Source organism: Schistocerca gregaria, chromosome 2, assembly GCF_023897955.1.
Source record: "Schistocerca gregaria isolate iqSchGreg1 chromosome 2, iqSchGreg1.2, whole genome shotgun sequence".
In the NCBI taxonomy this organism is placed as follows: domain Eukaryota; kingdom Metazoa; phylum Arthropoda; class Insecta; order Orthoptera; family Acrididae; genus Schistocerca; species Schistocerca gregaria.
In genome coordinates this window covers 841549293-841562779 of record NC_064921.1, presented here as the reverse complement: position 1 = coordinate 841562779, position 13487 = coordinate 841549293, and the positions used below count along the sequence as shown (strand labels likewise).

General features: G+C 44.2%; 1 protein-coding gene across 5 annotated transcripts in view; it reads right to left on the bottom strand.

Moving 5' to 3' along the window:
• Window positions 1-13487, bottom strand: part of LOC126335195 (extracellular serine/threonine protein CG31145) — a 1599051-nt gene that overhangs the window by 978655 nt on the left and 606909 nt on the right. For all 5 annotated transcript variants that reach the window (XM_049998199.1, XM_049998198.1, XM_049998200.1 and 2 more), the window contains one exon: window positions 10190-10265. The gene's annotated coding sequence lies outside the window, so the exon portion shown is untranslated. The remainder of the gene's footprint in view (window positions 1-10189; window positions 10266-13487) is intronic.

Below are 13487 nucleotides of genomic sequence, written 5' to 3'. Positions count from 1 at the left end.
CTACAAATGAAAATCCAGGAGTTTAGCCCCAATTTAATTTTTTACCAGTAAAATGGTAAGTGAAATAGATATTATTGTTAGTGGCGGTGAGAAAAACAGAAGTCGCAAAAGTTGAGTAAAGTTCCAGTTGCCGACGAACTACCTATCAGATGCTACACCGAATTTAGAGCTGAACTAGCCCTTTTTTTAAAACTCTAACCTACCTAGATCCGTCGAAGAAAAAACCTTGCCCAGTCCTTGGACCCCCAGGTGACACCCGTCGACAACAAGGGTAGCAATTCACACTTAAGTGCCTGGCAGAGGGTTTTTCGAACCATTTTCATACTACATCTCTATCATTCCACTCTTGAATGGCGCGTGGGAAAAAGAAACATCTAAATCTTTCCGTTAGAGCTCTCATTTCTCTTATTTTATTATGATGATCATTTCTCCCTACGTAGGTGGGTGTTAACAAAATATTTTCTCATTCGGAACGGAAAGTTGGCGATTGAAATTTCGTAAATAGATCTCACCGCAAAGAAAACCGCCTTTGTTTCAGTGTCTGCCACCCCAACTCGCGTATCATATCAGTGACACTCTCATCCCTATTGCGTGATAACACGAAACGAGCTGCCCTTATTTGCAGTTTTTCGATATCCTCCGTCAATCCTACTTGGTAAGGATCCCATACCGCGCAGCAATATTCCAGCAGGGGACGAACAAATGTAATGTAGGCTGTCTCTTTAGTGGGTCTGTCGCATCTTCTAAGTGTTCTGCCAACAAAGCGCAGTCTTTCTTTCGCCTTTCCCACAATATTATCTATGTGGTCTTTCCAAATTGCCGGCCGGGGTGGCCGTGCGGTTCTGAAGTCCCATAGTGCTCAGAGCCATTTGAACCAAGCCTTTCCAATGTAAGTTGCTCGTAGTTGAAATTCCTAGATATTTAGTCAAATTGACAGCCCTTAGATTTGTGCGACATATCGTACACCCAATATTTATAGGATTTCTTTTAGTATCCATTTGGATGACTCGCACCTCTTTTTGTTTTGTGCCAATTGCCATTTTTCGCACCATACAGAAATTCTCTCTAGATCATTTTGTAATTGGCATTGATCGTCTGATGATTTTACTAGACGGTAAATTTCAGCGTCATCTGCAAACAGTCTAAGGAGGCTGCTCAGATTATCCCCTAGATCATTTAAGTAAATCAGGAACAGTAAAGGGCCTATGTCACTACCTTGCGGAACGCCAGGTATCACTTCTACTCGATAATTTACCGTCTATCGCTACGAACTGTGACCTCTCTGAGAGAAAATCACGAATTCAGTCACACAACTGAGATGATACTCCATATGTACGAAGTTTGATTAATAGTTGCTTGTGAGGAACGGCATCTAAAGCCTTTAACTGTTCATCAAATCCGTGCACTTCACTAAACGAAAAAAAAAAACAAAAAAAAAAAACGTGGCATCCTATGACGGCAGTATCAGCGGGTCAAAGTTCGGATCGGTTAACTCATAGAAGTACCTGGGTGTAATACTCTGTAGATTATGAAATGAAACGATCGAATACGCTCAGTCGTAGGTACACCTGATGACAGACATATGTTAATTAGCGGAACATTACGGAAACACAAACAGCTCGCAAAGGAGATTGCTTACAAACTCGTGTGACCCATCCTAATGTATTGCTCAGCTTTGTGGGGTGAGTGCCAAAGAGGAACAACAGGGGATAATGAGCATATTCATAGGCGCACTGCACAAATGTTCACAGATTTGTTTCATCTGTAGGAGGGTGTTACCAAGATGCTGTAGAAAGTAAACTGACACTTGAAGATAGAAGCATTTTATCTCCAGAAAGCCTACAAAGTGTCACGAACCGGCTTTAAGTAACGACACAAGTGCCTGACCATTTCTGGCACGACGCTAAGTTTTGCCTCTTTATTGCAGGTAACCTGAAGGATTTTGACCACAGAACACTGAATCACCATCATAAACTGAAGACTCAATGGACTGCCCTTTGCTGAGATTGAAGAACCGGTTCGTCGACTTCACCGAAGCCACAAGAACAACAACCATCAGAGGTTTGGTCGACAAGTTGCAGTCAACTGAGAATTTTTGTGACGAGAAACGTCGCGGAGGTCGCCAACGTCGCAGATAACTGTGGAGACTAGACAGCAGGGTATCGAGCTTTCCAAAACTGTCGACATGTCACCTCAGCTGGGAACACGACACCGCAAAGTCCACTGTGCAGCAAACCTTGCGCTTCGTACTGGAGAAGAAGACGCATCACATCCACGTTCTCCATCATTCTGAACCTGAGGACTACTCGGCACCCATGGCCATGTGCCACAACGTATTCGGGGCAGTACAGAATGAACGTATGTTGGTATACGTACTGTTCAATGATGAAGCTATGTTTCAAATCTGTGGCCTCGTATATCGTTACAAGAGAAGAATGTGCGCTGATGAACGATTACATGTCATCATGGATTTGGAACTTGTCACTCAGTCCCTCAACGAGATGTTCCCAAGACGATGGATTGGACGACCTTCACCACGGTTTCATGGAGCATGCTCGCCCGCTGTAACATACGTGAACTTATTTGCGTGCGGCCACATCAAGAGTCAGGTGTACAACGTGGAGATTATGGATTTGCAGCACCTGCGCGTATCTCGGCAGCGGTGCATACAATTACCCAAGAAATGTTGCAGTGTATACTCAGGTGGACCGAGGACAGATGGAAACTCTGCTTGTATATGGAGGCCATATTGAGTGGCGGTGATTTTATTGAATTACGGTGTTTCTTTCATGCTGTATTCTTTCACGCTGTGAACATTTCATTTGAACTAAAGTGCTTCTTCCCAGAAATGTTTATGCGGCTCTGGGCACCCAGTATTACAACCCCTTACATACCACTCCCACAGGGATCGTGAGGACAAGATAAGATTAATGATAGCTCGCAAAGAGTCATTTAGACAGTCATTTTTCTCGCTCCACATACCTGAATGGAACAGGAAGAAGTCTTACTACTTTGTACAATGGGAAGTACACTGTGCCATGCACTTTAGAGTATGAATGTAGAAATCTACGTAATAATAAGTGGGGCATAGTGAAATCATATCCACAAAAACATCGTTTCCACTATGTCAACTGCACTGAAGTTAGTCAGTTGGCGCAAGCTACGTTGGGTAGCGTAGCCAACTGAAATCTTCCAGAATGAGATTTTCACTCTGCAGCGGAGTGTGCGCTGATATAAAAATTCCTGGCAGATTAAAACTGTGTGCCCGACCGAGACTCGAACTCGGGACCTTTGCCTTTCGTGGGCAAGTCCTCCAGAGTTCGAGTCTCGGTCGGGCGCACAGTTTTAATCTGCCCGGAAGTTTCAACTGACATCTTGTCCGCAGTATGATAATCCACAGTGTTTGTGCTGGGATATATTCTCCGCTACATTTCAGAAAGACGTCAGTCTTCCAATTGGTTTGATGCTGTCATCCGTCTTCTCCCTTAGTGTGCAAATATTTCATCCTTGTGTCTATGTTACACCCAAAATCGTATTATATATTCTGACGTTTTCCTTCCCCAGCTATTATTCGCTGCTACTGCTCTTCCCTTCGCTAAGTTAACTATTCCAGAAATACGTAGCAAGTGACAAATATTCTGTCCTTCTTCTGGGAATAATCTTCCACAGACCTCTTTCGTAACTTATGGTTGAACTTCTTCATTTAATTCCTTGTCTGTACACTAATTCTCAACATTCTTCGACACCAGCACATCCTTCTCTGAATTTTCAGTAGGCCACGATTCACTTCTATACAGTGCTGTGCAACAGTGTATACTTTCAGCATTCCCATTTTCTGTACGTATGACACCACTATATTGAACAAATGTCAGCAGCTTTTGGTCTAGTGGAGCAGGCACTGTAGCTCAGCGTGTTCGATCAGGCGGATGACTGCCCTTTGTAATAAAAAATAAATAAATAAACTGAATGAAGTATTCAGCGACCAACTTGAACAGGGGTCATGTAACGTCAGGCCAGGCCAAATGCTTGGAATAATAACGATTAAAATGAAGGAAAGAAAGGAAAGAAAAAAGACGTTAACGTAGCTGCTTCTAAATTGTAGTGTCCTAGTTTCGATTCCCGGCTATTTCTGAGATTTTATCAGGTGTTTCCCTAATCATTTCAACTCATCCTCATCACCAAGACGTGCAAGTCGCCGAAGTGGTGTCAAATAGACTTGCACCGGACGGTCGAACAACTTCAGACGAGGCCTCCCGGCCAATCATAATGCCGTACCATCATTTCGTTGTATTTAATAAATATAATTTCGCCTGTTTTAGTCTACTTCCCTGACTTCCGTCAGCCATGTTGTGCTTCTAGGAGAATCCTTTCACTTTTCCTACTACTGTGTAGTGCCTAATTTCGTTATTGAGCGCGTTGTTATTCTCTTTTATACTACTTTTCATCATCTACGTCTTTGCTGAACGCATTTTGTATATCATTTCACACAACTGCAATCCACTGACCTCATTACAATTGATTTCATTAGTCCCTTTTCGTACGGTTTCTCTCGGATTCGATGTCTCCATTCATCTATGTTTCCATATAACGCCAAGTTTTCTTTGAATGTCACAATATAAATATAATTTTGTTGTTCATTTCGGAAGTGTGTCTCTTAGTTTCGTGAGGTTACAACAGTATGAAAGCTAAGCTGTTAACATAAAATGACGTCTAGTTGGATGTAACTGAGAACGAAGTGCCTAATCTTGTAAAGTGAGGTAAATGCATAAGTGCCTAAAATAAGAGATTTACACAAGGGTTGAAGGTATAAAAACATTATTATTGTACATATTGCACTAGAGAAAGGAACACGTCTCTTCTCTGCATTTTTAATACTGAAATGCTGAAGCAACAATTGTTTTTACAGTGCCTACGTGTGTATGTTTTGCCAGTTTAAATTGGAATAAGGTGGTGGAATTTCTTAAACAGCGACCTTACTCTTGGTCTTCATAGTTTCATTTGAATGTAGAGAATAGAAGACGCAATACACTTAAACATTTTTATATGTCTTGACCAAAGTATTTATTTACTTATTATGCATTACGCGTTTGTTGGAGTGCAATTAACGCCAGCGCCATCTCAGTGTATTATAGCTGATTTCTCCGCATGAAATTTAAGTTATCAGCTTTAGACACACGGCAAAACACTCGTTTCCTTACGTACAGCTTCTTGTCGAACAATTTTATTCCTGTGTCATTACCAGTTCCACAATCAATTGAAGTTAGGTCTTTACCTTCGAAGTATTAGCCAACCAGTACCTCCTGACAGAGAAAAGTCTGACTATTACCGATCGCATTTACCCTCAATTTTGAAACCATTAAGGACACTGATTCAAATATCAGTCTCAATCACGGTGACTTGTAGCTTACTAAAAGTGTTGCGCTACTTTCCAGTAACGTTTCTAAATCAACTCTATTCACAATCTGAATTTATGCAGTGAATAGGAAGGTATAGACTTGTCCACTATGCATTGGATTTGTTGAGGTCTGCGATTGTATGACGAAATTACACTCCTGGAAATGGAAAAAAGAACACATTGACACCGGTGTGTCAGACCCACCATACTTGCTCCGGACACTGCGAGAGGGCTGTACAAGCAATGATCACACGCACGGCACAGCGGACACACCGGGAACCGCGGTGTTGGCCGTCGAATGGCGCTAGCTGCGCATCATTTGTGCACCGCCGCCGTCAGTGTCAGCCAGTTTGCCGTGGCATACGGAGCTCCATCGCAGTCTTTAACACTGATAGCATGCCGCGACAGCGTGGACGTGAACCGTATGTGCAGTTGACGGACTTCGAGCGAGGGCGTATAGTGGGCATGCGGGAGGCCGGGTGGACGTACCGCCGAATTGCTCAACACGTGGGGCGTGAGGTCTCCACAGTACATCGATGTTGTCGCCAGTGGTCGGCGGAAAGTGCACGTGCCCGTCGACCTGGGACCGGACCGCAGTGACGAACGGATGCACGCCAAGACCGTAGGATCCTACGCAGTGCCGTAGGGGACCGCACCGCCACTTCCCAGCAAATTAGGGACACTGTTGATCCTGGGGTATCGGCGAGGACCATTCGCAACCGTCTCCATGAAGCTGGGCTACGGTCCCGCACACCCTTAGGCCGTCTTCCGCTCACGCCCCAACATTGTGCAGCCCGCCTCCAGCGGTGCCGCGACAGGCGTGAATGGAGGGACGAATGGAGACGTGTCGTCTTCAGCGATGAGAGTCGCTTCTGCCTTGGTGCCAATGATGGTCGTATGCGTGTTTGGCGCCGTGCAGGTGAGCGCCACAATCAGGACTGCATATGACCGAGGCACACAGGGCCAACACCCGGCATTATGGTGTGGGGAGCGATCTCCTACACTGGCCGTACACCTCTGGTGATCGTCGAGGGGACACTGAATAGTGCACGGTACATCCAAACCGTCATCGAACCCATCGTTCTACCATTCCTAGACCCTTCAAGGGAACTTGCTGTTCTAACAGGACAATGCACGTCCGCATGTATCCCGTGCCACCCAACGTTCTCTAGAAGGTGTAAGTCAACTACCCTGGCCAGCAAGATCTCCGGATCTGTCCCCCATTGAGCATGTTTGGGACTGGATGAAGCGTCGTCTCACGCGGTCTGCACGTCCAGCACGAACGCTGGTCCAACTGAGGCGCCAGGTGGAAATGGCATGGCAAGCCGTTCCACAGGACTACATCCAGCATTTCTACGATCGTCTCCATGGGAGAATAGCAGCCTGCATTGCTGCGAAAGGTGGATATACACTGTACTAGTGCCAACATTGTGCATGCTCTGTTGCCTGTGCCTATGTGCCTGTGGTTCTGTCAGTGTGATCATGTGATGTATCTGACCCCAGGAATGTGTCAATAAAGTTTCCCCTTCCTGGGACAATGAATTCACGGTGTTCTTATTTCAATTTCTAGGAGTGTATATACAAATACTAATTGATGTGTAAGTAACAGTTAGGCATATGAACGTGGTAAAATGTTAGAGAAACGCATTTTGCCATTAAAAATTGGCTAACAAGCCTGACTGAAACTGAAAAATTGTTATTTTATACGATTGTATTGAAAGTGATAAATCTGGCGAGGCATAACGCACCATGTATAAGGTGTATTCCACAGAAACAGGATAAAAATTATGTAGGTCCTACTGTGAAGAATGAAAACATTGCTAACAGTTGGTAAAATATTGTTTTAACTGACGACCCTACCGGCTTCATGGCTTGCAGCCACAGCTTCAGGTACAACAACAAATAGTACGTTAAATCATTGTAGGTGAACCTATAATTACAAAATCCTCTACTTGAGCTAGTGTAGACGGAAAACAATTTGTCGCGCGGGTACGCAATGTAATAGGTATGTTGTTCAGACTGTGCGCTGCAGAATTTCCGATGTTAGTAAAGTTAGTGTCTTGAGTTGCTGCTAGGCGCCCGTACTGTTACGGCGATGTAGGATTCAAACACAAGCATACGTGTGCCTTACAGTTGCAGGCAGTTAGAAAAGAAAGCAAGGGTTTACTTGTAAAGCTGTGTTATCAAACAGGCACAATGGTGCTACGGCTCTTCGCAAGTGTCGACGCATTAAAGTATTACGGAGAGGTACTCTTTGGAGTAGGATTTAAAGTCAGTGGAGAAGAAATAAAAACGTCACAACGTTTGCCGATGACATTGTAATTCTGTCAGAGACGGTAAAAGACTTGGAAGAGCAGTTGAACGGAATGGACAGTGTCTTGGAAAAAATGGTTCAAATGGCTCTGAGCACTATGGGACTTAACATCTGTGGTCAACAGTCCCCTAGAACTTAGAACTACTTAAACCTAACTAACCTAAGGACATCACACACATCCATGCCCGAGGCAGCATTCGAACCTGCGACCGTAGCAGTCGCGCGGTTCCGGACTGAGCGCCTGAACCGCTAGATCAACGCGGCCGGCAGTGTCTTGGAAGGAGGATGTAAGAGGAAAATAAGCAAAACGAGGATAATGGAATGTAATCAGGTGATGCTGAGAGAATTAGATTAGGAAATGAGACGCTTAAAGCGGTGCCGCGCGGGATTAGCCGAGCGGTCTGGGGCCTCTTGTCACGGTGCGTGCGGCTCCCCCAGTCGGAGGTTCGAGTCCTCCGTCGGGCGTGGGTGTGTGTGATTATCCTTAGGATAATTTAGGTCAAGCAGTGTGTAAGCTTAGAGACTGATGACCTTAGCAGTTAAGTCCCGTAAGATTTCACACACGTTTGAACATTTTTGAACTTAAAATAGTAGATGAGTTTTGTTATTTGAGCAGCAAAATAACTGATGACGTACGAAGTACAAGGGATATAAAATGTAGACTGGCAGTGGCAAGGAAACTGCCTCTGTAGAAGAGAAATTTGTTAACATGGAGTATAGATTTACGAGTCAGGAAGTCCTTTCTGAAAATATTTGTGTGGAGTGTATCCATGTATGGATGTGAAAGATGGATGATAAATAGTTTAGACAAGAAGGGAATAGAAGCTTTTGAACTCTGGTGCTTCAGAAGAATGCTGATCACATAACTAATAAGGAGGTACTGAAAAGAATTCTGGAGACGAGGAATTTGTGGCACAACTGGACTAGGTGAAGGGATCGTTTGGTAGGAAACGTTCTGAGGCATCAAGGGATAACCAATTTAGTATTGGAGTGAAGCGAGGAGGGTAGAAATCGTAGAGAGAAATCAAGACATGTATACACTAAGCAGATCCAGAAGGATGTTGGTTGCAGTAGTTACACGGGGATGAAGAAGCTTGCACAGGATAGAGTAGCATGGAGAGCTGCATCATACCAGTCTCTGGACTGAAGACCCCAACAACAACAACAACTCTTTCCGCACTGGGGTTGAAAAACATGATTCGGAAGTTGGAATTAAATGGCGACTTGGGAATTGCTTCTGCGAGAGGTCGGCGGCCAACTGCGCCCAAGTTGTTGAAGAGGTTACTTTTTCCGAGGCTCCGAATGCTGGACGCAATGCGCTGTCTTCAAGAAGTGCAGGAATGTGTCACGACAGCTGAACATGGCACGGTCTACCCTTCGGAAAGTACTGCTAACAGTTGTGCAATGGTGTCTTTAGTGCGATTGCAGGATGTCATGCATGCAGATGGTCTTCACATTGGGCAATGTTTGTTACCTGGAATCTAAACATGTTACGCAATTAACAAATGTTATCATCTCATATGGAAATCAAGTTGTGTTACTTCGTTATTTCTCTTCCCTATGCCCTTACAAATCTTTTCACAAAGCCTCGGTATCCTACGACCACTCGTTTTTCATGGGGAAAATTTAATCATAACCTCCTTGTACATGCGGTTGAAGCATGCATGGCACTTTTGACTCATATCATTTTTACACATGACTTTTTCCAGTGCTGCAGAATGTGAGATAGATCATGCATATATTATATCTTCGGCCCTATGTTTTTCACCTCTTATTGTATTGTAGTAGATAGTAATGTTTTTCTGTTACTTTTACTGTAGATTGGGAAATGGGTATTCTGTACCTGAAACTGGTAATTCTGTTAAAAACTGTTTGCGAGCAGAACAATTAAATAAAAATTATGTAAATTGCATGATTGATCTCCAGATTATCATTTGATGTCATATTCTGTCCAATTAATGGTACTGAGCGTCGTATTTGCCTGCCACATTTTCCCTATTCCTGTTTCCTCGTCGCGGAGATTATCGACGGAAGTGAGTAGAAGCCATCTGGAGGCAGTGTATGAAAAGGCAGCGCTAAACATATTCAAATGGAGTGGTCGTATCTCTGTATTTTTTCTGAGTGTGTTTGGACTGCTGCAACACTTTTGATTATTGACTTTGGAATATTGAGAAGTCTGATATTGTCTGGCGGGTCGCAGCGAGGACGACGACCCTTATTTAGCCTGATTTTGCGAGTGCAGTAGCAGCGCAGAAAATTAATCCAGGTGCACCAGTGGACGTTCTCGGCAAAACCATCGGACCAGTATAAAGCGCAATTTGGCTGGATCGCTACATCGCAATTCCACGGAAGCTCCGACGCACGGACGAAAGGAACGTTTCAAACAGAAGCAAGAACAATAATTCGCTTCGGCTGTGCAGCCATCCAGTATCGAAGGAAGGAAACGATAAACTAGAAACAAGGGAAGTGCCAGTGCTTACCTCTTAAACTGGTTTATCAGCCTATCCTATGTCCTTGCAGGAAAGCACGGTAAATCATGAACTGTCCTGCCCCGGCCTGAAACACAGAAGAATAAGTCAAAAGGTGCTAAAAATCTGACTGACTCATAAATTTTCGTTACTTTATTGGCACAGTTAGCACACATTGTATGCTCGTACTAAAATAGTGATTAAATTTAACATAAATCATCTAAAGTCCAGCGTTCCGATAACGACGGGAAGTGATGTCAAAGAGGTGGCCGCCACACCACTAGAGTAACAGCCAATTAAACACGCAAAACAGCCTAACAGAATGTTTCCGTGATTGCAGCACAGACTTGCACTGATAGTGCAGAGGGGTAATGGTATCAATCTGGCATAGGGAACCCTGGTACACGGATGGCAGAACTGCAAGCGAAAATAAGAATATTTTGCTTATACTCTTGGACTACTAATGACAGCCGCGCTGTCTGAGGCGGCTTGCTATGGTTGGGGCGGCTTCACCCACTCGGAGGTTCGAGCCCTCCCTCAGGCATGGGTGTGTGTGTTGTCCTTAGCGTACGTTAGTTTAAGGTTAAGTAGTGTGTTAGCCTAGGGACCGATGACCTCAGCAGTTTGGTCTCATAGGAACTTACCACAAAATTTGGAAATTTGTGGTAAGGTCTTATGGGACCAAACTGCTGAGGTCATCGGTCCCTAAGCTTACACTCTACTTAATCTAACTTAAAATATCTAAAGATTAGGACGAAACACACACCCATGCCCGAGGGAGGACTTGAACCTCCGACTGGGGGAGCCGCACGCACCGTGACAAGAGGCCCTAGACCACATGGATACCCCGCGCGGCCGAACTTACCACAAATTCAAACTTCAAACTACCGATGATAGAAGTCCAAGCTCACAGTTTTGGTAATAATGACATTTACATACACAAATTTTAGGTCACTCGTTCAGAAGGGCTTTGAAGACATGATTTAGTTACCCAAAGTTCTGTCACATGCACTTTAACAAACCATGTGTCATTCTCACAATATTACTGACAGCGAGAATTCGAGACAGATCCTCTTCAGTCTCTTCGAACGTCTCAGACAGAAAATGTTTCACCTTACGCCACAAGATGAAATCAATGGCGTTTTAGGTTAGGAGCTTACAAGACTGGAATTTCTAGCCATCATTCATGGAATGTCTGATGTAGATGTTCACGACGAAGATATGCAAAATGAGCTTGGATTCCAGCATTGCTTATATTTTGGAAACTAGGGGCTGGAGCAACTTTATGTTAGAAAGCACAATATAAAAAAAATAGGTGGAAAAGCTCGCCTTTGCGTGGCCGGAAACTAGGGGCTGGAGCAACTTTATGTTAGAAAGCACAATATAAAAAAAAAGGTGGAAAAGCTCGCCTTTGCGTGGCCGTTAATGGTTCTGAGCACCATGGGACTTAACTTCTGAGGTCATCACTCCCCTAGAACTTAGAACTACTTAAACCTAACTAACTTAAGCACATCACACACATCAATGCCCGAGGCAGGATTCGAACCTGCGACCGTAGCGGACGCGCGGTTCCAGACTTTAGCGCATAGAACCGCTCGGCCACCCCGCCCCGCTGGGCGTTAATCCTCACTATTTAACACTGATCACAATCATTCATTAATAAATTCATTTGAACTGCTATCTCATGTAATGTGAATTCGACTCACACAATTAACATCTAGAGAAACCTGACACAAAGTGTTTTTGAACCGCACTCCGAACTCGCAGCAGAAGTTTCCTCTCTCATATGCTCTGTTGTCAGCATTCCTCGCTGGAAACCGTTAACATATTGAAAGTACTTAGTTCAGGAGTCGCTCAAAGATCATTTACATGGCGTGGGCTCAAAGATCATTTACATGGCGTGGGAAGTCCTTCCAAGAAGCGACTGGGAATCTCGCTCTACATAAGTAAATTTCTCCTGGATTTTTTTAGGTCAGCTCAAACCGACGAAGGTGTTCATACGCAAAATTGCATGAATCTGACCAGACTATGTTACAGGCATATTACTTCAATTAGGTGCTCTGTTTTTTACTACACAAAGTTAATTTCATGTCCGCCAAACAAACCACAAAATTACAAAACAATTGAAGGATTGAGACTGGAAACGATCCACGTGAAATTTTTCCATAAAACGCGTTTTAAGCACTGTTGCGTTCTCGATGCTCAGCTGCATGTCCCTAGAATTGTTCCAAGTGTCAAATCACAGGGAACATCTTTCAGATCTTCATTAGTGGATGGCGCATGTTGTTTACGGGAAGAAGTGGTGCAGCGCTTCCAGGCTATGCCTCGAGGCTCATCCATTTAGCCTCGCGTGATCTGAAGGTATAGCACACTAGGTTTTAGTGGGTGGGCACTGCTTTTTGAGCCACGACAGCGAATTTGGAGTTTTAGAGAAACGAAGAATTATAAGCAAGATCTTTGTAACGCTAAATTTACTCGAGATTGGTGAGTCAGTTAAAGCTATGAAATGATTCCATGTACGACGGACGTTCAATAAGAAACGCAACACTTTTCTATGAAAGTAGGTTGCTTTCATTCAGGATACCAGTACACCATATTGTCCCCCACTCTTTCAGCTGTAATACTGTATTTTTCAGCCTAATCTTCGTTCCATGCGACCGCCTTACGCTGCCTTACATGAAGAGCCTGTAAGACCGCATATACCATTCCACTGGTGGATGTCGGAGCGAACGCCTTGCTGCATCAATAATCTCCCCATCATCCACGTACTGCTTACGGCGGAGTGCGTCCTTCATTGGGTCAGACAAAGGGAAGTCGGAAGAAGCGATATCCGGGCTGTAGGGAGGATGTGGAAGAAGAGTCCAATGAACTTTTGTGGCCTCCCCTCGGGCGCGGAGAAAGGTGTGAGATCTTGAGTTCTCATGGAGAAGGAGAAGTTAGTTTGCATTTTTGTGGTGACGAACACGCTGGAGTCGTTACTTCAGTTTCCTGAGGGCAAGACCATGGTGGTGACCAGAGGGGATAGAGAGAGCAAGGGACAAATTGATATTAAGGGACGGGATATTGAAATAGTTTACAACTTTAAATATTTGGGAAGTGTATTAATGGGGAAAGCTCGTTTGGAGACAGAAATTAGCAAAAGAATACAACAGAGTGGTACATTTTACCAGTGTGTGAGGGGCTTGGTGTGGGGAAGGGAAGTGCCAATGAGGTGCAAGCTGGTGCTATGTAAGACATACTTCATACCCATACTAATTTAAGGCTCAGAGACTTGGTCTAGGACTAGAAGAGAGAAGAATAGGATACAATC